This window comes from Tachypleus tridentatus, chromosome 1, assembly GCF_004210375.1.
Source record: "Tachypleus tridentatus isolate NWPU-2018 chromosome 1, ASM421037v1, whole genome shotgun sequence".
NCBI classification, from domain to species: Eukaryota; Metazoa; Arthropoda; class Merostomata; order Xiphosura; family Limulidae; genus Tachypleus; species Tachypleus tridentatus.
Genome location: NC_134825.1, coordinates 116,815,100 through 116,843,023, shown reverse-complemented (window position 1 = coordinate 116,843,023; position 27,924 = coordinate 116,815,100). Strand labels below are relative to the sequence as shown.

Genomic DNA, 27,924 nt, shown 5'->3' with positions numbered 1-27,924 from the left:
GACTAAAGCTTTATTAATAGTAATTTAGCACCTAATAAAGTTTATTACTGTTTATTATACAGTTTTGTTTACATCCAAATAGTAACAATGTTAATTAATTAAAATAAGGTTTCTGGACAACATCTTGAGTGTTCCATCCTCTAAACTACAATTAAAATAATCTTAAAGCCAGTCTTTATTATTCATATACTTGATAAGTTTTTTCTTAAACTCGTTTACATCTGCTGCCTTCACAACATCCAAAGGTAAACTATTCTAAAGGCGAACTACCCTGTTACTGTTATAAAAATAAAAATATTTTAGCTGAACATGGCTCCTACCCTGTTATTATTTATCTTCATGTCTCCTAGTCCTAGTCCATGGCTTGACTCTAGTATTTTCCAATCTACATGACTCCATTATCCCAAATCTAAATCTTATTAATTTCATCAGTATTAGTTGGTTGTCTGTAATTTCCACTTAAAGCCTTTTCCCTTTATGTATTAACATAACTTATGTGTTGTACTCTTGATGGTTATATCAAATCTTTGGCCTATTCTATAATATTATGTTGTCTTCTGAGGTCAAAATTTACAGTATCTAGTCAGAGTGTCCAGTTCACTGGACCACCAAGTAAAATTTGGTCATCATCCTAGGTCACAATCCACTGTCAGAATGTTCAGTCTAATGGTCCAGTCAGTATAAACGTGGCTGTTTACAAAATGTTCGTTTCATTATGTTTAAGGTAACATTAAGAAACTTGTGGCTACATATGTCTGATTTTATTTTACAAAACTTTTATATTCAAAATAAGTAAGTTTTTATCTCTACTTCCAAGTAAGTCAGCTACCTAATTCACAACAGATAATTCTTGTTCTATCTTATCAAAATTTGTATCTAAAATATTTCTGGTCTTCAGGTAGTTTTACATGAAGTTTACATAGTTGGAACAATATAAACAGTGATTTTATTGTCAGGAACTGTAATATTTATAGAGGAAACTAAGCAGCTTCAACTTTGTTGGAAACACTGAGTTTGATTGGTTGATTATAAATTTCATGACATGTGGTGTAACCATAAACTTTGATAAACCAAATCACTTGTATCTGATTTGTGGCTACTGGGTTCATTTTATAATTCTCTGTACAAACAACTGGCATGCTCCAAATAAAACAAGTGTGTGTTTTGTTAAATATCTCTCATAAAATGTAATCATTTATGTTGTGGAAAGTAAAACAACAACTGGATTTTGTAAAATAAAGTTTATTTTCTATGTTGGTTGTGTGGCCCATGAGGTGGTTTTTTTTTATCCAGTCCAAAAGTTCCATACAAACTTGTAATGTTTTCTACAATGAATCAGGACAAAACTAAACATGAATTTTCAAACTGATAAATTTCTAGACTTAAAACATATAAAATAAAAATAAAATTTGAATTATTTTTATATAACTCACTATTATTGTGTATATATGGTTAATCACTGCTGTATACTGTGAGGGACAAGAGAGTGGTTGGGTTATTTACATAACCTTTTGTTGTCATAGCAATGAATGAATAAAATGTTACAGTACATCCACAAACAAATATTGTTTGTAATAATGTGTTATGTTGTCTGTTAAGTGTTGATATACACGTGGAGTGTTTCTTGTGGGTTCTAAAACCATCAAGATTGGTCTAGAGAAACCTGTAGCCAGTGGTTAACATTTTTAATCATAACCAATTTTGGACAGACTTCATTGAAAGTAATTCATTTATGTGGTACGTATGACATGATGCAGAATAATTATTACTTTTAGCTTCAATGTCCAGGAATTACTGTAGAACATGTAATAATTTTAAAACAAACCATCACAGGCTTGAATTATTAAATGTTGTCTTTTTGTCTACAAACAGGTGGTAAGTTACAGAACTGGAGAAGATGATTTGATGTGAATACTGATAGCCATCCATCACTGACTGTCATTTTGTTAAACAGTTGCAGGGATTGGTATACAAGACTGTGATGTACTTGTAGATGTGTAATAATTAGCTGACATGGTGTATTTACACTGTAGAAGTAGTTAGCTATCACTTGGGATTATTTGTACAGTTTTGAGACAACTACTACAGGGATGATTCATAATATTTATATGATTCATTACTGTCACAACTTTAATGTGTCTATTTTAAGTTTTTAGTGTTACATTACAGAAATGGTTGAAATGTCTATATCATAGTTTATTAAGTTAGGTTTAGCTGACCAATAATAACAAAGTTAAGTAACTGGATATTTTGTATCAGATCCTAATGTATCTGTTGTTCCTGTTAACAAACATAGATTAGAAAAGAAGTGAAGACAACGTAATTATTTATACATTAATGTTACTGTTGGTTTACAGACTTGGAACAACCAGGATTTCCTGTAACGATAAGTTTGTGTAATGTACAGAATGTTAACTGTGACAACATATTGAAAATAAAAGTTGTTTACACAAGGTTGTAGTTTATCAGATTTATGATAAACATATCTGTACACAGTTAAAATCCACTGATATCACAAGGTAAAGTATAATAGATCAGCTCGTTCTAAAAATGTTTATTGTAATATTATAGATGTTTCACAGGTGAAGAAGTCTGAGGAAATGTACCAGTAGTGTGTGTATTATTATAGATGTTTCCCAGGTGAAGAAGTCTCAGGAAATGTACCAGTAGTGTGTGTATTATTATAGATGTTTCCCAGGTGAAGAAGTCTCAGGAAATGTACCAGTAGTGTGTGTATTATTATAGATGTTTCCCAGGTGAAGAAGTCTCAGGAAATGTACCAGTAGTGTGTGTATTATTATAGATGTTTCCCAGGTGAAGAAATCTCAGGAAATGTACCAGTAGTGTGTGTATTATTGAACTCAGTATATTTTTACATGGGCATGATAAAGGTTTAAAATTACATTGATTTTAATAACTGTAAAGTTTGTACATAAATAAAATTAGTGCTGGTAGAATGTATTGTTTAATGAAGTATTTCTACAATGAGAAAGGAATTTTAATTAACAAAAAAATCACAAGATCTTGGGATAAATGTGGTTATGAGCTCACAACAGATCTGTTACATTACACAAAATGGATATTGGGTAAAGTTGTTCTAGGAACTGCTGTCTGAAAATGTTAAGTCCTATTATAACAACTGTAATATAATGAAAACATCTCCAAACACACAAGTTAGATCATTATTTGTAATGTTATATTAACTTCCATACATTGTTGTTGTTAGAAACTTTAAAATGTCCGAGTAACAAGTTGTTCTTGTAACACAGAACACAACTGTTACACTTTGTTCTCCACATCACATAAAACAACTAATGTCTGGAAACATAAAATTCATGTGTTTAGTTTAAAATATTTGTAAGTATAGTGAACACATTTTAACAATTTGTACTTAGAATTTATAAAACAAAATATACAATACACCCAACTGAAGATTCACATCATGAAATGTTTGGTTCAGATTTTAGCACAAAGCTACATGAATAGTTAGAAACTGAAAACCTACAGTAAAGATAACTGGTTAACAGTTCTACTGTGAACAATTCTGATCTAGACAAATGATAGATGTACTATTGTATTCACAGTTCTTCCACATAAAAACTGTCCCACGATAAAATAAAGTCATGCGAAATGTTAAAACTGTTCAGCGACTATCTCACTGTTATTAACACAGTTTGATCATTTTGCCTACCTGATTGTTTGTAATTAGTAGATACAGTAACTGATCCATTACCTGAAAGAAATAACCACATACAGGAGTGAAAACAAATTATAACAAAATAAAACTTCACTTTCTTACAGTTCAAGTATGAACGCCATCGTAAAATAAAGATTCTTTAAAATGTTTTATCAACAAGAGAGATGTTTATCACAAATAATCACTACATATTAGGAAAGGCTAATATTTCTTACACAGCAGGTGTTGACTTTATGAGGTTTCATAAACAAATATACCATATCCAGACCAAATGTTCTTGTCACAACTAACCTACATGTACTGATGTTCAACCTAGTGACACAAAATGATTCACTTTAAAACCTTCAACACTAAAAGAAATACTTCTATATTTAACAATCATTCAAACAAAAGGAAGTCAACAACTGTTATAGAATGTTACTAATACATTCTTACAATAGTAACATAGATATACACTCTCTCCCAGTCTGGAAGTACTAATAACCTAGCTGAATACATGTATATGAAAACAACAGCACATTTGAAACAAACTATATACTGTTAAAAAACATGTTCAGTGTATACCCAGTATTTACTTACTCAGTACAACTCAGAATTATTCTGTATCTGTGTGTATGTTAAAAGTCATGTGGTGTACAGTGAAAACAACCCACACTACAAACTGTGTGTATATTAAAAGTACTGTGGTGTACAGTGAAAACAACCCACACTACAAACTGTGCATATATTAAAAGTGATGTGGTGTACAGTGAAAACAACCCACACTACAAAGTGTGTGTATATTAAAAGTAATGTGGTGTACAGTGAAAACAACCCACACTACAAACTGTGTGTATATTAAAAGTGATGTGGTGTACAGTGAAAACAACCCAGACTACAAACTGTGTGTATATTAAAAGTAATGTGGTGTACAGTGAAAACAACCCACACTACAAACTGTGTGTATATTAAAAGTACTGTGGTGTACAGTGAAAACAACCCACACTACAAACTGTGTGTATATTAAAAGTACTGTGGTGTACAGTGAAAACAACCCACACTACAAACTGTGTGTATATTAAAAGTAATGTGGTGTACAGTGAAAACAACCCACACTACAAACTGTGTGTATGTTAAAAGTCATGTGGTGTACAGTGAAAACAACCCACACTACAAACTGTGTGTATATTAAAAGTGATGTGGTGTACAGTGAAAACAACCCACACTACAAACTGTGTGTATGTTAAAAGTCATGTGGTGTACAGTGAAAACAACCCACACTACAAACTGTGTGTATATTAAAAGTAATGTGGTGTACAGTGAAAACAACCCACACTACAAACTGTGTGTATATTAAAAGTAATGTGGTGTACAGTGAAAACAACCCACACTACAAACTGTGTGTATATTAAAAGTGATGTGGTGTACAGTGAAAACAACCCACACTACAAACTGTGCATATATTAAAAGTCATGTGGTGTACAGTGAAAACAACCCACACTACAAACTGTGCATATATTAAAAGTCATGTGGTGTACAGTGAAAACAACCCACACTACAAACTGTGCATATATTAAAACTCATGTGGTGTACAGTGAAAACAACCCACACTACAAACTGTGTGTATATTAAGAGTCATGTGGTGTACAGTGAAAACAACCCACACTACAAACTGTGTATATTAAAAGTACTGTGGTGTACAGTGAAATCAACCCACTACAAACTGTGTATATTAAAAGTACTGTGGTATACAGTGAAATCAACCCACACTACAAATTGTGTATATAAAAAGTAATGTAGTGTACAGTGAAAACAACCCATGCTACAAACTGTGTGTATATTAAAAGTGATGTGGTGTACAGTGAAAACAACCAACACTACAAACTGTACATATATTAAAAGTCATGTGGTGTACAGTGAAAACAACCAACACTACAAACTGTGTGTATATTAAAAGTCATGTGGTGTACAGTTAAAACAACCCACACTACAAACTGTGTGCATATTAAAAGTCATGTGGTGTACAGTGAAAACAACCCACACTACAAACTGTGTATATTAAAAGTACTGTGGTGTACAGTGAAATCAACCCACTACAGACTGTGTGTATATTAAGTGATGTGGTGTACAGTGAAAACAACCCACACTACAAACTGTGTGTATATTAAAAGTGATCTGGTGTACAGTGAAAACAACCCACACTACAAACTGTGTGTATATTAAAAGTGATGTGGTGTACAGTGAAAACAACCCACACTACAAACTGTGCATATATTAAAAGTGATGAGGTGTACAGTGAAAACAACCCACACTACAAACTGTGTGTATATTAAAAGTGATGTGGTGTACAGTGAAAACAACCCAGACTACAAACTGTGTGTATATTAAAAGTAATGTGGTGTACAGTGAAAACAACCCAGACTACAAACTGTGTGTATATTAAAAGTAATGTGGTGTACAGTGAAAACAACCCACACTACAAACTGTGTGTATATTAAAAGTACTGTGGTGTACAGTGAAAACAACCCACACTACAAACTGTGTGTATATTAAAAGTACTGTGGTGTACAGTGAAAACAACCCACACTACAAACTGTGTGTATATTAAAAGTAATGTGGTGTACAGTGAAAACAACCCACACTACAAACTGTGTGTATATTAAGTGATGTGGTGTACAGTGAAAACAACCCACACTACAAACTGTGTGTATATTAAAAGTGATGTGGTGTACAGTGAAAACAACCCACACTACAAACTGTGTGTATGTTAAAAGTCATGTGGTGTACAGTGAAAACAACCCACACTACAAACTGTGTGTATATTAAAAGTAATGTGGTGTACAGTGAAAACAATCCACACTACAAACTGTGTGTATATTAAGTGATGTGGTGTACAGTGAAAACAACCCACACTACAAACTGTGTGTGTATTAAAAGTAATGTGGTGTACAGTGAAAACAATCCACACTACAAACTGTGTGTATATTAAAAGTGATGTGGTGTACAGTGAAAACAACCCACGCTAAAAACTGTGTATATATTAAAAGTCATGTGGTGTACAGTGAAAACAACCCACACTACAAACTGTGTGTATATTAAAAGTAATGTGGTGTACAGTGAAAACAACCCACACTACAAACTGTGTGTATATTAAAAGTGATGTGGTGTACAGTGAAAACAACCCACACTACAAACTGTGCATATATTAAAAGTGATGTGGTGTACAGTGAAAACAACCCACACTACAAACTGTGTGTATATTAAGAGTCATGTGGTGTACAGTGAAAACAACCCACACTACAAACTGTGTATATTAAAAGTACTGTGGTGTACAGTGAAATCAACCCACTACAAACTGTGTATATTAAAAGTACTGTGGTGTACAGTGAAATCAACCCACACTACAAATTGTGTATATAAAAAGTAATGTAGTGTACAGTGAAAACAACCCATGCTACAAACTGTGTGTATATTAAAAGTGATGTGGTGTACAGTGAAAACAACCCACACTATAAACTGTGCATATATTAAAAGTGATGTGGTGTAAAGTGAAAACAACCCACACTACAAACTGTGCATATATTAAAAGTGATGTGGTGTACAGTGAAAACAACCCACACTACAAACTGTGTGTATATTAAAAGTGATGTGGTGTACAGTGAAAACAACCCACACTACAAACTGTGCATATATTAAAAGTGATGTGGTGTACAGTGAAAACAACCCACACTACAAACTGTGTGTATATTAAGAGTCATGTGGTGTACAGTGAAAACAACCCACACTACAAACTGTGTATATTAAAAGTACTGTGGTGTACAGTGAAATCAACCCACTACAAACTGTGTATATTAAAAGTACTGTGGTGTACAGTGAAATCAACCCACACTACAAATTGTGTATATAAAAAGTAATGTAGTGTACAGTGAAAACAACCCATGCTACAAACTGTGTGTATATTAAAAGTGATGTGGTGTACAGTGAAAACAACCCACACTATAAACTGTGCATATATTAAAAGTGATGTGGTGTAAAGTGAAAACAACCCACACTACAAACTGTGTGTATATTAAAAGTGATGTGGTGTACAGTGAAAACAACCCACACTACAAACTGTGTGTATATTAAGAGTCATGTGGTGTACAGTGAAAACAACCCACACTACAAACTGTGTATATTAAAAGTACTGTGGTGTACAGTGAAATCAACCCACTACAAACTGTGTATATTAAAAGTACTGTGGTGTACAGTGAAATCAACCCACACTACAAATTATGTATATGAAAAGTAATGTAGTGTACAGTGAAAACAACCCATGCTACAAACTGTGTGTATATTAAAAGTGATGTGGTGTACAGTGAAAACAACCCACAATACAAACTGTGCATATATTAAAAGTCATGTGGTGTACAGTGAAAACAACCAACACTACAAACTGTGTGTATTTTAGTCATGTGGTGTACAGTGAAAACAACCCACACTACAAACTGTGTATATTAAAAGTATTGTGGTATACAGTGAAATCAACCCACACTACAAATTATGTATATTAAAAGTAATGTAGTGTACAGTGAAAACAACCCACACTACAAACTGTGTGTATATTAAAAGTGATGTGGTGTACAGTGAAAACAACCCACACTACAAACTGTGTGTATGTTAAAAGTCATGTGGTGTACAGTGAAAACAACCCACACTACAAACTGTGTGTATGTTAAAAGTACTGTGGTGTACAGTGAAAACAACCCACACTACAAACTGTGTGTATGTTAAAAGTACTGTGGTGTACAGTGAAAACAACCCACACTACAAACTGTGTGTATATTAAAAGTGATGAGGTGTACAGTGAAAACAACCCAGACTACAAACTGTGTGTATATTAAAAGTACTGTGGTGTACAGTGAAAACAACCCACACTACAAACTGTGTGTATATTAAAAGTACTGTGGTGTACAGTGAAAACAACCCACACTACAAACTGTGTGTATATTAAAAGTGATGTGGTGTACAGTGAAAACAACCCACACTACAAACTGTGTGTATATTAAAAGTGATGTGGTGTACAGTGAAAACAACCCAGACTACAAACTGTGCATATATTAAAAGTCATGTGGTGTACAGTGAAAACAACCAACACTACAAACTGTGTATATGAAAAGTAATGTAGTGTACAGTGAAAACAACCCATGCTACAAACTGTGTGTATATTAAAAGTGATGTGGTGTACAGTGAAAACAACCCACACTACAAACTGTGCATATATCAAAAGTCATGTGGTGTACAGTGAAAACAACCCACACTACAAACTGTGTATATTAAAAGTACTGTGGTGTACAGTGAAATCAACCCACTACAAACTGTGTATATTAAAAGTACTGCGGTGTACAGTGAAATCAACCCACACTACAAATTGTGTATATTAAAAGTGATGTGGGGTACAGTGAAAACAACCCACACTACAAACTGTGTATATTAAAAGTGATGTGGTGTACAGTGAAAACAACCCACACTACAAACTGTGCATATATTAAAAGTGATGTGGTGTACAGTGAAAACAACCCACACTACAAACTGTGCATATATTAAAAGTGATGTGGTGTACAGTGAAAACAACCCACACTACAAACTGTGCATATATTAAAAGTTATGTGGTGTACAGTGAAAACAACCCACACTACAAAGTGTGTATATTAAAAGTATTGTGGTATACAGTGAAATCAACCCACACTACAAATTATGTATATTAAAGGTAATGTAGTGTACAGTGAAAACAACCCACACTACAAACTGTGTGTATTAAAAGTAATGTAGTGTACAGTGAAATCAACCCACACTACAAATTGTGTGTATATTAAAAGTAATGTGGTGTACAGTGAAAACAACCCACACTACAAACTGTATGTATATCAAAAGTAATGTGGTGTACAGTGAAAACAACCCACACTACAAACTGTGTGTATATTAAAAGTGATGTGGTGTACAGTGAAAACAACCCACACTACAAACTGTGTGTATATTAAAAGTGATGTGGTGTACAGTGAAAACAACCCACAATACAAACTGTGTATATTAAAAGTAATGTGGTGTACAGTGAAAACAACCCACACTACAAACTGTGTATATTAAAAGTAATGTGTTGTACAGTGAAAACAACCCACACTACAAACTGTGTATATTAAAAGTACTGTGGTGTACAGTGAAATCAACCCACACTACAAATTGTGTATATGAAAAGTAATGTAGTGTACAGTGAAAACAACCTACACTACAAACTGTGTGTATATTAAAAGTGATAATTCGCAGTTCAAACAGTTCCATATTTACAGTGAAAGTTCTCCAGTGGATTCTTACTTTATATACCAAATTTCAAGACAGTCCATCATGAAACAAACAAGGTACAAAAGCTTCTATATCGCTGCACTGATCACAACAAAAATTTATTTGATAAAAACTTTGATAAACATTTTCAAATTTGATACACTAATATGTTAATAACCTACAATTAGATGTCAAATTTAGATCTAAATTTTTGGCAAGCCCCCAGATGAAAAAAAAAAAAAAAAAATGAGTTATTGGTCTGAAATTGCACTCTACAACAAAGTTTTTGCTTCTTGAACACTGTTGGGTGTTCCTTATAGATTTTTGGGTGCTGATCACGAAAATCACATCCAAATTTGCCCACCAATGCGTACTGTTTCATTGAAGTCTTCAGTTTTGCTACAATGGAAAAACGATATCAGGACAACTGGAATCCGTCAATGTTTGTTGACCACTGTTGGACACTGCAACGTGATGCACCGGACATTGAATACAAACGAAAATCAGGAGCAAAACACTTTTAATTATGTTGAACTTAATAGCGTATTAGAAACATAAACACAATTAAATACGTTATTACCGGTAAACAGTTAACTGTCTATTTTCCAGAGTTCCTACATGATGAAGCAAAACCAAAACTATATTTGTACATACCCACCAGGTACCTGTCACAATCAGCAAAAACTTTTCAAAAAAATTGTTGTGCAGTGTTACATTAGTTTCATCTAAAATTAAAAATGGCTTAAAGCCAGCTGGCTTAAAGAGTAAAACTACCACCATGTATTTAGAAGAATGTAGTTTGTTCTGTAAACTATAAGGCTAAGACTCATAATGCTGGCTATTATCAAGTGTTACCTTCTTACTTGTTGTGTATTGACAAAAACTGATGTCTAATATAAAACATCTCAAGTGTGGCAAACCGTGTAGCCAAAAGTGAACCAAGTACAAGACATAAAATCAAACTTGGTGGCCGTACTGGTAGCTACACTTAAAGCAGTGATAATAATTCTACACTAACTATTCTTTCAGCAATTAGCTAGGTCATGTAATTAGTTTGACCCAATGTCATATCCAAGTTAAAGTGACCTGGATAACTAATGAATGGATATTTTCTGTAAAGGTGGCGATTAATTTGACCACAAGTTTCATTCTTTTAACTGACACAATCAGTCCTTTTATCATTCGTCACACATAAGATGTTTTTATTATATTACGGCTCTTCCTAATAACACTATTACATTTATCTTTCAGTAAACTCATGTTATAGTGTAAAAACAAACAAATAAGGTCTTATGAAAACTAAACATAAATTTAAAAAATTCCAACAATAAGAAATTATTTCTAAATGTAAGATTACAACTGTTATGTTGATTCCAAATATACTACACAACAATCATACAGGAACCTCCAATGATCACTATGTTAAACAGTCTCCTTATAACATTCTGAAGATATAAATGAGTACAAATCTGTCCAAGTCCACGTTGAGAGTAAAACAGAAAAGATTACATCAGCAGTGTAAGAGATCTCACATCAAGAATGTATCACATATCTGACAGTGACAGACCTATACAGTTATTTGACACTGTGATAACAATATAAACAAACAAATCATTTTACCTAAAGTATACAATTAATTAACACTTTCACAATGAGTCAAAGGTAATCCATGATGATGAGAAAACCCACTTGTAGAGAAAATTATATATGTAAAAAACGACTCGTATGGATAGAGAAAGCACTATGTAGAGGAGCGAACAGTATTTTGACCTCATTCTAATAAATATAATCAAATATCTACGCACGCCCTCTACATTCTTACACTCAATTAAACAACCACCTTTAAACATGTGGTCAGCTACCTCTTTCTTTCTTTGTGAACCTGACTATGACCGAAGAAGGTCAAAACGTTGTTTGCTCCTATACATAGTGCTTTCTCTACCCATACCAGCTGTTTTTACATATATAAGGGTCAAAGGCCACGTCATTGTGTTTGCTGACTTTGTCAAATTTTTATTGAACTACTATTTTATGTCAATAAGTTTGGAATCAAATTTTTAATCATAATTCAAATGTTAATACAGAATTAGATAATTTCTTAATTTAAAAGTAAATATTAAAAGAACACATCTAAATAGATGTTAGTGATGTCAAAATACAAAGTCTATAGTTTCATACAAATTATAAACTCAAATTACTAATATTAACAATCTAGAATATAAAATAAGTACCACATGTATCTTTTTAGTTTACTGTGGCTAATGTACTGAATTAAACACAATGGTACCATTCACTTCTTTGTATTTTTGGGAACAGCCCCTTAGATACATTTACTTCAATATATGACACATGAATAACCAATGGACAGCTTAGAATGTCCCTCAGAGGTTTTCTCAACCATTTCAAGAAGGTAGGTTGTGTCTTTTAGTCTGCTCAAAGGTTCACATTATTTTAAACCTAAATACGTATCAGTTACTTAGATTAATAAATGATGGTGGAATTCTATGGTATCAGTGTATTTATTTGTTTTTTTGGTTATTCAACTGTAAATATAAAACCTATGTCCAGCAGCAATAGAGTACAAAGGTCATAGTGAGAAGATATAATTGTTTGCTTCTTGTTACATATTCTAAGAATAATAAGTTTAATAACTTATTTCTAAATAGTAATAATTTATATACATATATATAATAACTGAAATTTGACTGTAAATAACAAAATACTTGTCCACTAAAACACAGGGAAGACCACAGATCGGTTTTATATTATTGTACACGTAACATGAGTTCACCACATCAATTCAAGTTATGTACTGTTACGTAGGCATGACCAATATAATAATATATATATATAATGTTACAAGACGTAAGCTACATAGACTAAACGTTTCTATTTTTGTGTTACAATATGTATTTCCTGAATTGTACATGGTGTTCGGAAAGTCACTGTGCACTTATATATTTATTAACAGACGTTTCAATACAGGAGGTAAATATGAATGACAATTATAAACAATGTTGAAAGTGACCCCGCTGGCATCAATACAGGCCTGGATCCTTCTTATTTTGTTTCTAAACACCGCTGTCAGTTGCTGGCTTGAAATAGACTGAATGAAATATGATTACTAAACTGCACAGTGACTTTCCGAACACCCTGTATATGATGGTTACGAGGTTGGTCAAATGACAGACCCCCCACATAGTAAGAGTATAGAAAATAACATAATATAGTCTTACTGGAGACAATCATTTGAAATGTATTTAGGTTTTAGAGATTATATAAATAATGTCTGAGAATTTCATGATGAAGAATAGTTTTTTAACCATTACATGAAATCACTCACACACAGACTAATGTAACAGACTATGTTCAAGAACATTACATGAAATCACTTGCACACAGACTAATGAAACAGACTATGTTCAAGAACACAACATGAAATCACTCGCACACAGACTAATGTAACAGACTTTATGTTCAAGAACACATGACATGAAATCACTTGCACACAGACAAATGTAACAGACTATGTTCAAGTACACATTTTTAGTAAAAAATATTTCATTAACAATCTGATTGTGTACAATGTTATTAAAGTGCAAATACTTAGTGTGCAAATGTGTAGATGAACTGGTGTATATTACATGGATCCCATTGTGAAAGGGTTAGTAATGAAACTTAATTAACTATTTAATATCTGTAAAACCTTCACAGTACTGTATTTAGTACTATACAAAAGACTTTAGAACAATAAACCATTGTTACTGTTGGCTTAGAATTACAAATGGCTGTTTGGGTGGATTTTATTTTTCTTGTAAACCTAACATGTTTGTTTTTTTGGTATTTACTAATAAAGATTTTAAAATGTTTCTTAAAGTGAAACTTGTTTAAAGTGGTTTTTGGTCAAGCATTCTATTAGTGTTTTGTCCAAGTCCTGGTCAATCCCTGCTATGAACCTTTATCTTCACAAAGAACTTACCATTTCCCATTTCTTGAATATTCAAATTTGATCTTTAGTTTTGTGCAGGTCTTGGTTCAAACTTTGATATTGTGTCACATCAAATAATCTGATTGCTTCCTAATAAAAACAAAGCTTTGAAAGTAATGGTAAAGAAAGTTTAAACCTGATGGGTTAGAGAAATAATCACTATACAACTTACTAATAAGTAGGCTTAAGAACATTTTAATATTTGTGTAAACCTCCATTTTACTAACAAAGTATGTGTGTGTTAAATTATATCTACCTGAAAGTTACAGAAATTGTCTTCAACGAGAAGACATCAGATAACAAGGTAAACCTATACAGTTTATAGATGGATTGAATGAGTAAGAAACATACAATGTTTAAAGTAGGTTTTGTTATCACGTTAAAGTAGTTTACTAGACACAGAAATATACATACAATACAAAACAAAGAAGTCTCATGACAAGAGATTGTTTACTAACAAAATGTGTGTTCTTTGTTTTTGATACGTACATTATAGCTGGGTTGTAATGTTTCATTTTGTTGTAAATTATATTCCAAAATAAAACTGACATCAAATAAGGTATGTTTACTGTTAGTGAGTACAACAGTAATTATAGAATATTGTGATGATTCTATTATATTTAATGAATGTTGTTGTTAACATGTTCAAAATATGATAATAAAACAGTTCATCTGTTTAATTATTTGTAATCATGGTTAGAGTAAAATATCATCCTTATCATGAAACGTTAAACATGTTTTCATCGATATGTTTACTTGGTTTATATAACATTGTATTACCACACAATATTTTTAAAACAAACTAAGACAAGCGTGTGATGGTATTAAGTTAATATTAGTGATTTGCTAACCAAGTAGAAAATATTCATTGAACTAGTGTGAAAATAAGTTGTACAAACTGTGACTTTCAGAAGAGGTTTATCATATGAAATCATGAGTTATTAGAAACAAAAATCATTATAAAAACAACAAATCTTTTAAAATAAGGAAACTAATAGTACATTAGAATAATGTAGTGTTTGAAAACAAGACACTTTTATTGTTACCTGTACAAGTTGTAGGAACATTGTATACCAATTGATTATTAAGTCCATCTATTAAACTATTAACACATATCATTAACTGTACAACACTTATGATCTGGTATAATTTAAATTGTATTAACTTAATGTCATCACAAGATACATTTTTTCTGTTGTTCCTACGTATGTTTACCTGAAGTTCATTCATCTGTTACAATTCTTTTCCCACGTTCCTGTTCAGTGTGAACAGTACCAGTTATAGACTTTGTTACAAATAACCAATACCAGGTGGAACATGTGTAAACTGTCAAGTACTTCCATACACACTTGATTATGGAAGAGGTTACTTTAACAGTTTGTCAAACATCTGAAACCAACACGATAATTAACAGTCAATAGTTATTATTTATATCACATCTGTATGTACATAGATTGAGATTTTGATAAACAGAAAACCTTTTGTTACAAACTACATAAGGAGAAATTTTGTAAGTTAGTTGAAGAAATGTCACAAACTTACAGACAACAATTGTATAAAACATTGAATGACATCTCAAAGGTTTAGAATGCCATTAAATGTGTTGAAATGTTCAGATAAACATCTAGTCCTTATGAACAAGTAATAATTTGAACAAGTCCTGATGAAGCTGTAATAACAAAATAGCAACTGTAATAAGTATTCTTACATTATTTATAAATATTTTAACTGGTTTATTTAACCAGGGTTTTATCAAGCTGTTTAAACTTCAAAGTTATTATAACAGCTTACACTATCCTGAGTAAAATACATATCCAGGTTTACACTGGTACATTGAGTTTCCTAAGTTATCCACGTAATTCAACATAAATCAAACAAAACCAACTCAACTTACAAGTACTGCATGTAACAAGCTGATTAGTGAGTCTTATCCTGAATGTCTCCTTTGGTGAAACATGTTGTCCAGTAAGGATTACACTGTCCATCTTGGACAGTCTGACAAGATGGAGAAGACAGACTGTTCTACTGTTACTGAACAGAACACCTAAGGTAGACAATAAACACTTATAAAGACATGAACAACAGTTACTGTATAATGTATGATGTTTCATAACGTTCTTGTTAAGAACTGTTCACTTACTAAAACTATATAAACAGTTCTGTGTCTATCCACATATGGCTGTAAGATGTTTTTTTCATAACGTTCTTGTTAAGAACTGTTCACTTACTACAACTATATAAACAGTTCTGTGTCTATCCACATATGGCTATAAGATGGTTTTTTTTCATAACGTTCTTGTTAAGAACTGTTCACTTACTACAACTATATAAACAGTTCTGTGTCTATCCACATATGGCTGTAAGATGTTTTTTTCATAACGTTCTTGTTAAGAACTGTTCACTTACTACAACTATATAAACAGTTCTGTGTCTATCCACATATGGCTATAAGATGGTTTTTTTCATAACTCCTGCTACCATAAAGAATAGAACTTTCTTCAAGCCATTCATATGATTTTTAACGTTTTCTGAAATGTACTTGAATATATAGAAATCTCTCTTCTACCAACTATATGAATATCCACATGGGTTGTGTTTAGCATGTCAGACCCCACAGTGAACACTTTGGGTTGTGATATTGTTTGTGATCTAACAGTTAATGTCCACAAGTTTGTAAATAATGAAACGTTAGCATTTCAAACCAAATATCTTTACACTTTAAGACCTGAAGTAAAAACTATAATAACTGTAAAATAACTGATCCACATAACTTAAGGTTTTAAATTTATTTTCAGAGTACAACTGATATACAGTATTTACTGAAACAAACAAACCAACAATAAGTAGAACTCACCAGTATTATATTAAACATGATAAACATATTTCTTGGTAATGTAAGAAACAAAGTCCCTGAAGTTAAGACATTACTTTATGAAACTAACTCAGAAGGCAAAACATCCATTATTGACTAACTAATATATGTTATAATTCAACTGAAAACAATCAGCTACATTATAAAAATATTCATGTATTTACCAGCTTTTAAAAATATAACTATCAGTGAAAATGGAGAGGACAGGTGCAAAAAACTTTACTAGTTTATATAAAACAAACAGTCAAAAATAAAGTTTGTGAAGAAAAGGTGAAGACATTATGAAATTTTTCTGTAAACCTAACATTTTGAATAGTTATACCATGAAATTAAAACTTCAATATTCATCACCATTTTATAAATGTGGACATTAGCACTGGTCTGCTAGCCCTTTGAACCCTGGTCTGTTATTTCTTTAAACACGTTTTTATTGGGAAGTTCTTCTGAGTCAAATCCAACACAGAAGTTTCCATCTATAGCACACATGACAAGAACATCTTTACTCGAGAAAGAAGGAAAAACATCTAAGAGAAAACTATAGTAAGAAACATACAATACTTGTATAAACCTAACTACATATAATCTAACACAGATCTATACTGTAAAACACAACAGACTACAAGTTCACTCTGCATTCAGTGGGTTCATTATTTGTTCACTTCTAACACAAGTTAAAACATAAACACTTACAAATGTATTCCATAATAGTAAGTCAATAGCTTTGTACAAATTATGAACTCAAATTACCAGTATTATCATGCTAGAATATAAGAACCACATATCCTTTTTATTTTGCTGAGATATGGGTTATGTACCAAATCAAACAATGTCACCTTTTTCTATTTTTGTAAATAAGCCCTTACGTACACTTCAATATATGACATGTGAATAACCAATCAACAGCGTAGAATGTCCCTAGTGGTTTTGTCAGCCATTTTAATTTCTGTAAAGGCTACCATGTTTTTTCAAACAAAGATTTTAAGAAGGTAAATTTGGTCTTTAGTCTGCTCAAAGTTTCATATTTTTTAAAACCTAAATACATCTCAGTCACTAAGCTTTATAAAGTACAGTAGAATTATATGTTATCAGTGTAGTTAATGATATTTTGGTTATTCAATTGTAAATATACAACATAAAATAAATGTCTGATATCCTCCACTTGTGAAATTTTAAAAGGCTTAGCAAACGTCCAGCTGCAACAAAGTTCAAAGCAAGAGATATATTTTTTTTTAAATTTAATAATTTATTTCCTGATAATAATAATCTATATACATGTAAACGTATAACTGTGACCACATATTATATAATGCTTGTCAACTAAAACAGGTCAGTTTTATATTATTGGATACATTAGTGCACATCAATACAAGTTATGCAATGTTAGCTAAGTCAGTATAACAGTAAATATATAATGTTATGAGACTTAAGCTACTTAAGACTAAACATTTGTATTTTTGTTATATGTAATCATTCTAGATGAAAAAAATATATATTTCCTAATTTTTTACGATGGTTACAAGGTTGGTCAAATGACAGACTCCACAAAGAGTATAGTAAATAACAAAATATAGTCTTACTCTAAACAAATGTTTGAAATGTATTTAGGTTATAGAGATTACACAAATATTTAAGATTTTTTGGGGTGAAGAATAGTTTGTTTGTTTTTTTAAATAATATGAAATCACTTTTCACTTGGATTAGCAATGATACAGACTCAATATTTCTCAAACAAATCTTTTATCAAAATAATTCACTTAAAAATCTGATTTTTGGCATACAAACTACTTGTAATCTTCACTAAAAGTCTATCAAATTTTGCTGTATCAAAAGTTACAGTGCAAATACTTAATGTTTGTATAGACAAACTTTTGTATGTTATACCAAGTCCATCACAAAATGGTTAATCATGAACAAACATCTCATTCAAATCAATAAAAATGTACCAGAACAAAAAATGTAGGACAAACAGGATTTTAGTTTGATAAAACAAAAATAATGTAAACAAATCTATTGAAATTATAACGTAATTGTATAGATTACTGATAGGACCAGGGTCAGAGCTACTTACTTCAGGAAGGACATTTTTATAAAAGGTACAAAGGAAGGGCCACTAGAATGGTATCTAGAAATGGATAGTTACGTGAAGACATACAAATCTCCACCCTCACTGTCTCTCAACAGAGTATGAGTGAATTTGAATGTTGTATTTAAGATTATTAAGGAAACTTATAAGTTTGATGCAATCTTTTTTTGTATATTATTTTGACAATTGTAAGCCTATGGGACACAAATATAAGTATTGTCAAAATATGAGTCAGCTCTACTCTTCTAAAACGATATTTGGTCTTTGAAGTGGGTTACCCTCAGAACTAGTTAATGCAGTTCATTTAAGTTTAACTGTCTTGCTACAACCTAGGTCAATAAGACTGACTCTGTAACCCCAAACTGATCTTATAGTTTCCATACTATAACTTCTAATATGTTTTATGAACTTACTTAAAAATGTTTTTGAAGCTTTCAGTAATAATTAAATGTAATTTGTAGACAAAATGTGAATTTTTAATGAAGTCTTTTCACTAAAAGTTTCTCCATGAATATATTGAGTGAAACTGTTGACTTCTCCAAATGCAAATCATGTTAAAATTAAAAATACTTTTCCTCATTTGAAAATTTTCATTTACATTATCTAAACTCTCCTGAATAAATATTATAAGAGATTAGTCAAATTCACTAGCTTTATAACCTCCAAAATAAATTCTGAAATAACACAAAATGTCATTTACCTTCAATATGATAATAGTATAGACCTGTTAAAACTTACACTTTATTGTCCTTTGAATTAATCTGCCATAAAATAATCACAAGATGAACTTGGAGCTCAAGTTACATGATGTACAGACTATTTGCAAGAATTATACATTTAACAATAACAAATAATACACATACAAACATGAAATACGGTACTCACCAGGGTTTTTGCTGTCAACTGGTGCTCACACTACTACTACATTTTTATACTGATATGACCACACTGAATATTTCTTGTCATCTAAATAATGTAAAAAAAAAAACAGATTAATAACAAACAAAAAGTAGACAATGCCACATAATTATCACAATTTTTCTAAATTTCTAAAAATACAACAAGACTTGTTAAACATTCATTTAATCTCTTCAATGTCCTTCTCATTGGGATTATTAGCTACATTTTTATGTTATATTTGTAAACCATGGTTAGAAAATAGTTTCAGTTTTGAATGTAACTCACAAAAAGTAAAACCTTGTGACATACAAATGTATGTGACAAAAGCTGGGGCTTGATAAATATTAGAATGATAAGGGCTAGCTTGAGTTTTTTAATGTTTAGTTTTGTAGATAGGATGCCCTTGATGAAATAAAAGGCCCACTGTTGTTTGTAAAATACAATACATTTTGGGACTTATTCATATACTTTTCAAGCTTTTTCTTAAACCTGCTTAAATTACTGTCTATGTAACATCTGAAGGCAACCCATTCCAAAAGGTCAACCCACCCTGCTATAGTCCTACTGTTCTCACTGTTAAATATGAAAGTCATTATTCATCAACACCATGAATTATCTTTATAACATTAAACATTTCAATCAGTTCTCCCTAGTTCTTCTTGTTTCAAGAGAGAAAAGTTTGAGAGATTTCAACCTCTCTTTATATGACAACCCCTTCACCCCAGACACCCTTCTAGTAACCCTTCCTTGAACCTTTTCAATTTAACGTCTTTCTTAAGGTAAGGAACCCAAGACTAAACACAGTATTCCAAATGTGAGCTGACCAGTGGCCTGTATAATGATGACATTATAACCTATTTAGACTTGTATTCAATATTTCTGTAAATACAACCCAGAATCCTATTTGCCCTACCATTAACAACATCACACAACTTGGATGGGTTTAGAGAATGATCATTCATTACACCAAGATCCCTTCACTTCATAACACTGTTAATGTTATTCACATCCAAATTATAATTATGATAACCCACATACACTGCCTTACATTTATTGTAATTAAAATCCATCTGTTATTTATTTGTCCAACTCACTAAATGATCTAAATCATTTTGTAAACTAGCAGAATCTTTTTCATAGCCAGTAACACTCAGGACCTTAATTTAATCCAGAAATTTACATAAACCCATCTTTGTCATTGATGTAAATCACAAAAAGAACAAAGGTCCTAAAACTGAGCCCTGAGGTACCCCACATGTAACATTAATCCAGTTTGACTGAACTCCATCTGTAAACACTGTTTTCTTCCATACAGCCACTTTTCTAATTCATTAACTTATTCCCCACACTTATAACGTTTTTCTCAAGCCTTTTATGTCAACTACTTTCTGAAAATCCAGATACATTAAACCCTTAGTTTCCACTACATAAGCAGTAACCTTTTAAAATGATGTTAAAATAAACATCTTTTCTGATGTCCTAATTTAATGTTTAACCATCTTTCTTTATCTTCTGTAATATTCTAAATCTACTGTCACACCAATAATTTAAATGTATTAAACTTTATCTCTTGAACTCTGTGGTTTCTTTACTTAACCATTTTCTTTCTGTAAGGAACAAGTTTATCTTAAACATTTATCTTTAAACAGTTCCCACATCTGATCCGTGTCTATAAATAACTCAGTTAAATCCACAACAGATAATTCTTGTCACATCTGTTGAAAATTTGTAACCAAACCATCATTATTTCTTATCTCTGAATACAGCAAATCACTGAACCTAATACAACAGTGACCACCTGTTAATAATTTCTATATTTAAAGTAGTATTACTTTTAGTAGGTTCCTTGAGTAACAGGTGAAGAAAACCATATTGAACTGTTTCCAGAACACATTTGTCCCTCATGGTTTGATTAGTATTTTCCAATCTTTATGTCTGAAATTAAAATAACCCATAATTATGGTTTCATTAATAACTGAAATCTTAATGTTACTGTAAGGTTTCTCATTAACTTCATCAGTATTATTTGGTCACCTGTAACAAATTTCCACTTAAAGCCTTTTCCCTTTATATCCATTAAAAGAAACCCAAATGGTTTCAAACTCCTTGCTGTTAACACAAATATCAACTCCAACAGAATCTCACTTTTTTACATATAAAACCACTCCCCCTCCATATTTAGTATTATATCCCTAGTAAATAGTCTATTACACTTATTTCATAGGAATTTCTATTATCAAAATAATCTATGTTTTAGTTATTATATCACAATCTTCTACTGTTATCAGTGTTCTAAAGTGATCTGTTTTATTACATGCAGCATTACAACAGTAACAACTAAGCCTATTCTTATAACTACTTCTATACTCATTTCATATGGTAATATTTTTATTTTTACAGTAAGTTTTCTTGACCCTCACAACTGTCTACTTCTATTTTAAAACTTCCCTTATAGCAGAGTTAACAGCCTAAGGAAACAAGTGAACTTTTATCCTATTTAAATGTACATCATCCATTCCAAAAAACTCCAACCAGCCTATCTCTTCATCTTTACATAGTAACCTAATCCTGGTATTTAGCTCTACTTGTAAATTTATCCTAACAGGTAACTCTGGGAATTATCCCTGACAATATAAACTTATGGTCTTTTATTTCAAATGTCTTTATCAACCCCAGTACTTATTAATTAGCTCTTCTAACTTACCTTTACCTACATCATTAGCCCCTACATGCCCCTCTGATGTTATATGTTTTTACCCCTAAAAAGCACCAGTGCACAATGATCAATTCCTTATACTATAAATTAATATTATATTGAAAGGTAAATGTTTACAACTGTACTATAAATATGAAAGTAACAGTTTTCATCAATATTAAAACACTAATCACTAGGTAGTAACCTACTACAGAAACTGGAAGTTTAAACTTAAGGGTTACTATTTAATCTTACTGAAAATATAAAATATTATGAGATTTCAGCAAACTAATTACCACCTTTACAGAGAGAACAACAACTAAAGTTCATTAATATCTTTCAAAATCTTCAAATGTTTCTGTTGACATCTTAGATTTGATACTATTAACATACTTTTGTTTTAAATGTCTGTTAATGAGATAGTTTTTCTGTTTTGACTGCACCTAAAGAGTGAAAGAGAGTAGTGAAAAATATACACATTCCATTATACCTCTATGTGTATATTACTACAAATCAACCTAAAACCAATCACTTCTTTTCTCTGAAATGCGACTATTCAAATTAACTTCTAATAACAGCAAGCTACCTAATTATAGGTAATTTATTCTTAAATTATTACTTATAAAGATTAAATAGAATGAATTATTCATCTGTTGGGTAACATTGTTGTTACTGTTAACAACTTCAAAGCCTTAAACCTAATATATCACGAGGTTTGACAAACTTAGATGTTAGTCCTAAGTCGATATTCTAAACTGTCATTATCAGTGCAAAGTAGCCTGTAATAAAAGATAAAATAATACGATTAATACAACTACATACTTTACATATTCTAACCAATGCTGTTAATGTAAGTAACATAAAATAAATAATAAGGTATTGTACTGACAAGAGTTCCTTAATGAAACTACAAATTACAATACATAACCCTTTTATTTCATCATTCGAAGTTAGTTACGATCACTTTCAAAGTGTAAAATATAAACAGTATATGCCTAATCGCTTCACCAGTTTAAATAAAAACAAACAATTATCCGTTATTAAAAACTAAATAAATTAAATTGTAATAAACTATTTATAAATAATATCAAACAATTTTTGACAACTATTATAACGTACTCCCAAATCCTCATAATTACACTTCAACCTCTAGCGCCACACGTATACTACTAACTTATGTTCATATGTAAAATAAAATTAATTTGTATATTCTTTTATTTTTCAAACCTGTATGTGTGTGTGTGTGTCTTTTCTAATAAAAAAAAGCCTCATCGGGCTATATGCTGAGCCCACCGAGGGTATTTTAAAAACTACAGTTAAATATTATAGTTTGAAACAAAATAAAATTTGTTTTAAACTACCTTTTCATATACTAATAGAGTTATGACATAATTGTTATTTAACATCACTTTCATTAAATAATTACTAAATATAAAATAATCTGGAACAAATATAAGCAAGTGATAATTTTAGTATTCTTGTTAAACTTCAATTATAATTCAGGAAAAATACTAAAACCGAAACTGTACAGTTAATATTTGACAGTAAAAGGTTTGTCTGATATAACTCCTTGGTGAATCTCCCATAAGTTTGAAGGCTTACAACACTGGAATTCGTGGCAAGATACCCGTCAGGGATAAAGCCTACACTAAGTTTTACACTTCATAACTAAAAGTATATTGTTCGGCATGGTCTTTCACAATAAAATGAGTTTTCAATAACAGTGCAAGAGAGTTAGAAAACTATGCAAAAAACCTACAGATTGTAAATTCGGCACAGTTACTTTCGCTGTACTGTTTACTTTTTACTTCTAATGTAATACCAATTTAAATTTAACTTCAAATGAAATAACTGGTCTCGAAAACAAATTGGTATACATTGGGACTTAAATGAAAATTATTGTGAATAAATGTTGACTATCCTTTACCAGCGTATTAAAACAAATATTTTAAGTTTTGTTCATATACATACTAAGAAACAATAACATAAATTACAATTTGGGCAGGATATTAGTATTTTTTGTTAACCTGAAGATGAACTAAGAAGGTCGAAACGTTGTTCTCTGCTTTATTAGTAAAAGTGTTAATACCCATACCAGCCATTCTGAGATACATTTTACTTCAAGTAAGTCTCTCGTCATCAAGAATTTATCAAAAGTACTTTGAGTAAATGCAAAATATTGTTTCAAAATTGGCACTGTGAAGGTTATTTCGCTTCTAAACAGTTTGAATAAAAATATTTTCTATATTATTGTCATCTACTATCCAAAATATAAATTATTTTGTGAAACCAAGTAAGTTTATGTTGCTATCTATCGATAAAACAAACTAACTGTAATTAAATAAATCGGGATTCTAAACGAAAAGTATTTTGTGAGACCATTTAAGCCTTTACTGCCATCTTTTGAGCAAACACGTAACTGTAATGAAAATGGATAGCATTTAACGCCGTCTGTTACCGTAAATATTAACTATTTTATATGTGATTTGTTTTTTTAGTGTTTAAAAAATTTAATTTTGTATTTATTTAAATAAACATTGTGCAATAAAAGACAAGTTGTAATTAAATTATTATTCAAAGTTATAAACTACTAAGAATTCTTTAATACAGAGTAATATTCACAATTATTTTTCAAAACTATTTGAATATTTTACTATACGTTGACTATAAACGTTGCCAATTCTAACATAGCTTAAGATTAAAACATTTCAAAATTGTGATAACAGGCAGCACTACAAAATAATCGACTTAATTTGCACTTAATAGCAAAATTTAATGAAAATTAATTTTATATCACTGGATCATGCCACAAACAATTGTAATTGACTAAAACTGTTCTGAAAATCTTCTTACACAATAATTTTATATTGCGATTATTTGTTATAAATGAGCTGAAACTGAACTATATAATTATGTATTAAACATTTAAATAATACATGATAAAGAAACCAATAATCCTATTAACTGGAAATAATAAACAATTTTTTAACCTACAATAGAAAACCCCTCTAATCTTTTTTGTGCTTCTGAAATGGAGTTCCGATTGAAGAAAAAGAAACATATTTTCTTTAGATATAAGAAATAGAAACTGTATTAAAATACTTTAATGGTAGAAATACGACCTAATCTTTCGATAGCTACTTTCGTCATATAATTACAAAATATAAAAATAATCAGTATAAAATATTAGCTCAATACACAGTTTTATTACTTTTATTAAGTTACAATAATGATTTTGGAAAAATATTGAAAACCAAAACTGAAGGTGTTAACCGATATGTTCCTCTGTTGGCTTAACTGTATATCTGAAAGTTTATTATCGTTAAAAAACAAACAAACGAGTCTTAGCATCAGTGATGAGCAAACATACCGACCTCAAGCTTTGCACTGCACAACAAACAATTTATATGTTCGATGTGGAATTTCACAAATAAAAAGTTTTAATATAATTACAAGAGAGTTAAAAATTAATAATATTGCAATTTATCTGTTATATCAAAAACTGTAAAAATTTTCGTCATTGTTAAATTTATTAATTACTTGCAATGAATTACAATTTTAAATTAATTGTAACTGAAACAGGTGACATCGCAAACTAAGTTTGTATACAATGAAACTTAAATAAAAATTAATTTTCGATGAAAGTTGATACTTCATTATCAGATTAATAAAATAAATATTTACAGCTTTGTTAAAATATTATGAAAAATAATATAATTACGAATTAAGTCTGAATATTAGTATTTATGAAAATTATTTTAATAAATGTACCACTATTTTAAATAAATACAAAATAATTCCACAGAATGTAATACAATTTCAGTTGTTACTCAAATCTATGTTTTACTATCAGCGTAAAAAAATAAATGTTTAACATTTTGTTTTTATATTACTCGGAAAATATTCAGAGTTGTGGGTTAAAATTGTTGTTAGTACTAGTAGTTACCAAAAGTCTCTTAAATGTAAATACATATTTAAGTATATTTGAAATAAATGCAAAATAATTCTATGTATTTAGAATTTGAAAAGTATATTAAATAAATAAACAACATGATTACAAAGAGTTAGCGTAGTTTCGGTTACTCAACATCCAAACAACTGAAATACAATTACTTTAGGTCTTTTTGTTTCTATTATGCAGTGAACCCTCTGTTCTATAAAATCGAATCAGCATATACCGCCATCTATTATCCATTAAACTAGCTTTATCATGTTATTGGTTATTATTATTTCAGACAGTGACACTAGATGGCGAATCATTCTCCTTTTTTATATATGCAAAAAAGGCTCGTTTCACGTTTTCTCAACCCAAACGAGCCGTTTTTGCATATATATTTCTATACAAGTGGGTTTTCTCGACATCACTGATCATTCTCCTTTTTTATTTTATTTATTCACTTCGGTAGACATGTACAAGAAAACTGTTAAATAGGAAAACTGCTGTAAAAATATTATTCAAAAACTGTTACATGGATATTTATAGAATGTTCACCACCTGTGTTCCCACAAACGGAACTATTTTATTAAATTCAATGTTTTGAAATTACATTATTTCCAAATTGAAATAATAGATATGAACAAATTAGAAATTAGCTCACGAGCTTGAAGTGTATGGAAATTTTTCGAATTCTGGAATGGAAGCTTTAAGTAAACTATGAATTTTGTTAAAACACCAAAATATATCATATGTATCTTACATAAATATACAAGGTTTAATGTACATAAATTGTGTTAACGTAAATAAAAATCGTAACGAAGTTTACCCATTAAAATTATAATACTAATTATCATCGTTATCACAGGTAACCACTTAAATGTAAAACAACTTATTATAAAGAAAACTGAAATACCTTGTGCTGAAGGCCGAATTAAGAGTTTTATCGGTCCTAGGCTTTTCAACTTATAGAGACAGAACCTATACGACCTATAGTCATAGTTCGAGGTTCCCTAACTAGTGTGAGATCCTTGGCTTCACCCGGTAAACCCATGCTTTAATCCGGGGTTCCTTGTACTTATTATAATTTATAAAATTCATTGTTCCTCCGAAATATTTGCACCAGCAATTAACAATATAAATAACATCTATATTCTAGAATCTAGACCATTACTAGGCTTCTCATACACCAACTGGTCTAATAACTCATGGTACTATGCGATAGCTATCGTCAGCACTGGATATAGCAGGTATAGTGTGGTTAGAAATGTACTGAGAAAAGAAACTAAACAAAAAATATAGATATTTAAAGAAGACCAGATTCCAACACAACGTTAATAAAAGAGGGATATGGCAGCATGTCTATATTTTAAGAAATAAATATTTAAACTTAAATATTCTCTAAAATTTGTAACAAAAGCTGAAACATACTCACACCTTAAACGGCAGCCATCATCA

General features: G+C 30.8%; 1 long non-coding RNA gene across 14 annotated transcripts; it reads right to left on the bottom strand.

Moving 5' to 3' along the window:
* Positions 1–957: 957 nt before the first annotated feature.
* Positions 958–27,924, bottom strand: LOC143222267 (uncharacterized). 14 transcript variants are annotated; one of them, XR_013012147.1, is made up of 9 exons: positions 23,652–23,702; positions 21,670–21,772; positions 19,823–19,903; positions 15,877–16,026; positions 15,198–15,371; positions 13,974–14,072; positions 10,369–10,458; positions 3,692–3,733; positions 1,223–1,325 (listed from the first exon to the last, which is right to left on the bottom strand). It is a non-coding gene; the product is annotated as an uncharacterized LOC143222267 (long non-coding RNA). The 14 variants fall into 14 exon arrangements; XR_013012145.1 differs by lacking the exon at positions 10,369–10,458; XR_013012150.1 differs by having other exon boundaries at positions 1,227–3,733; positions 13,974–14,087.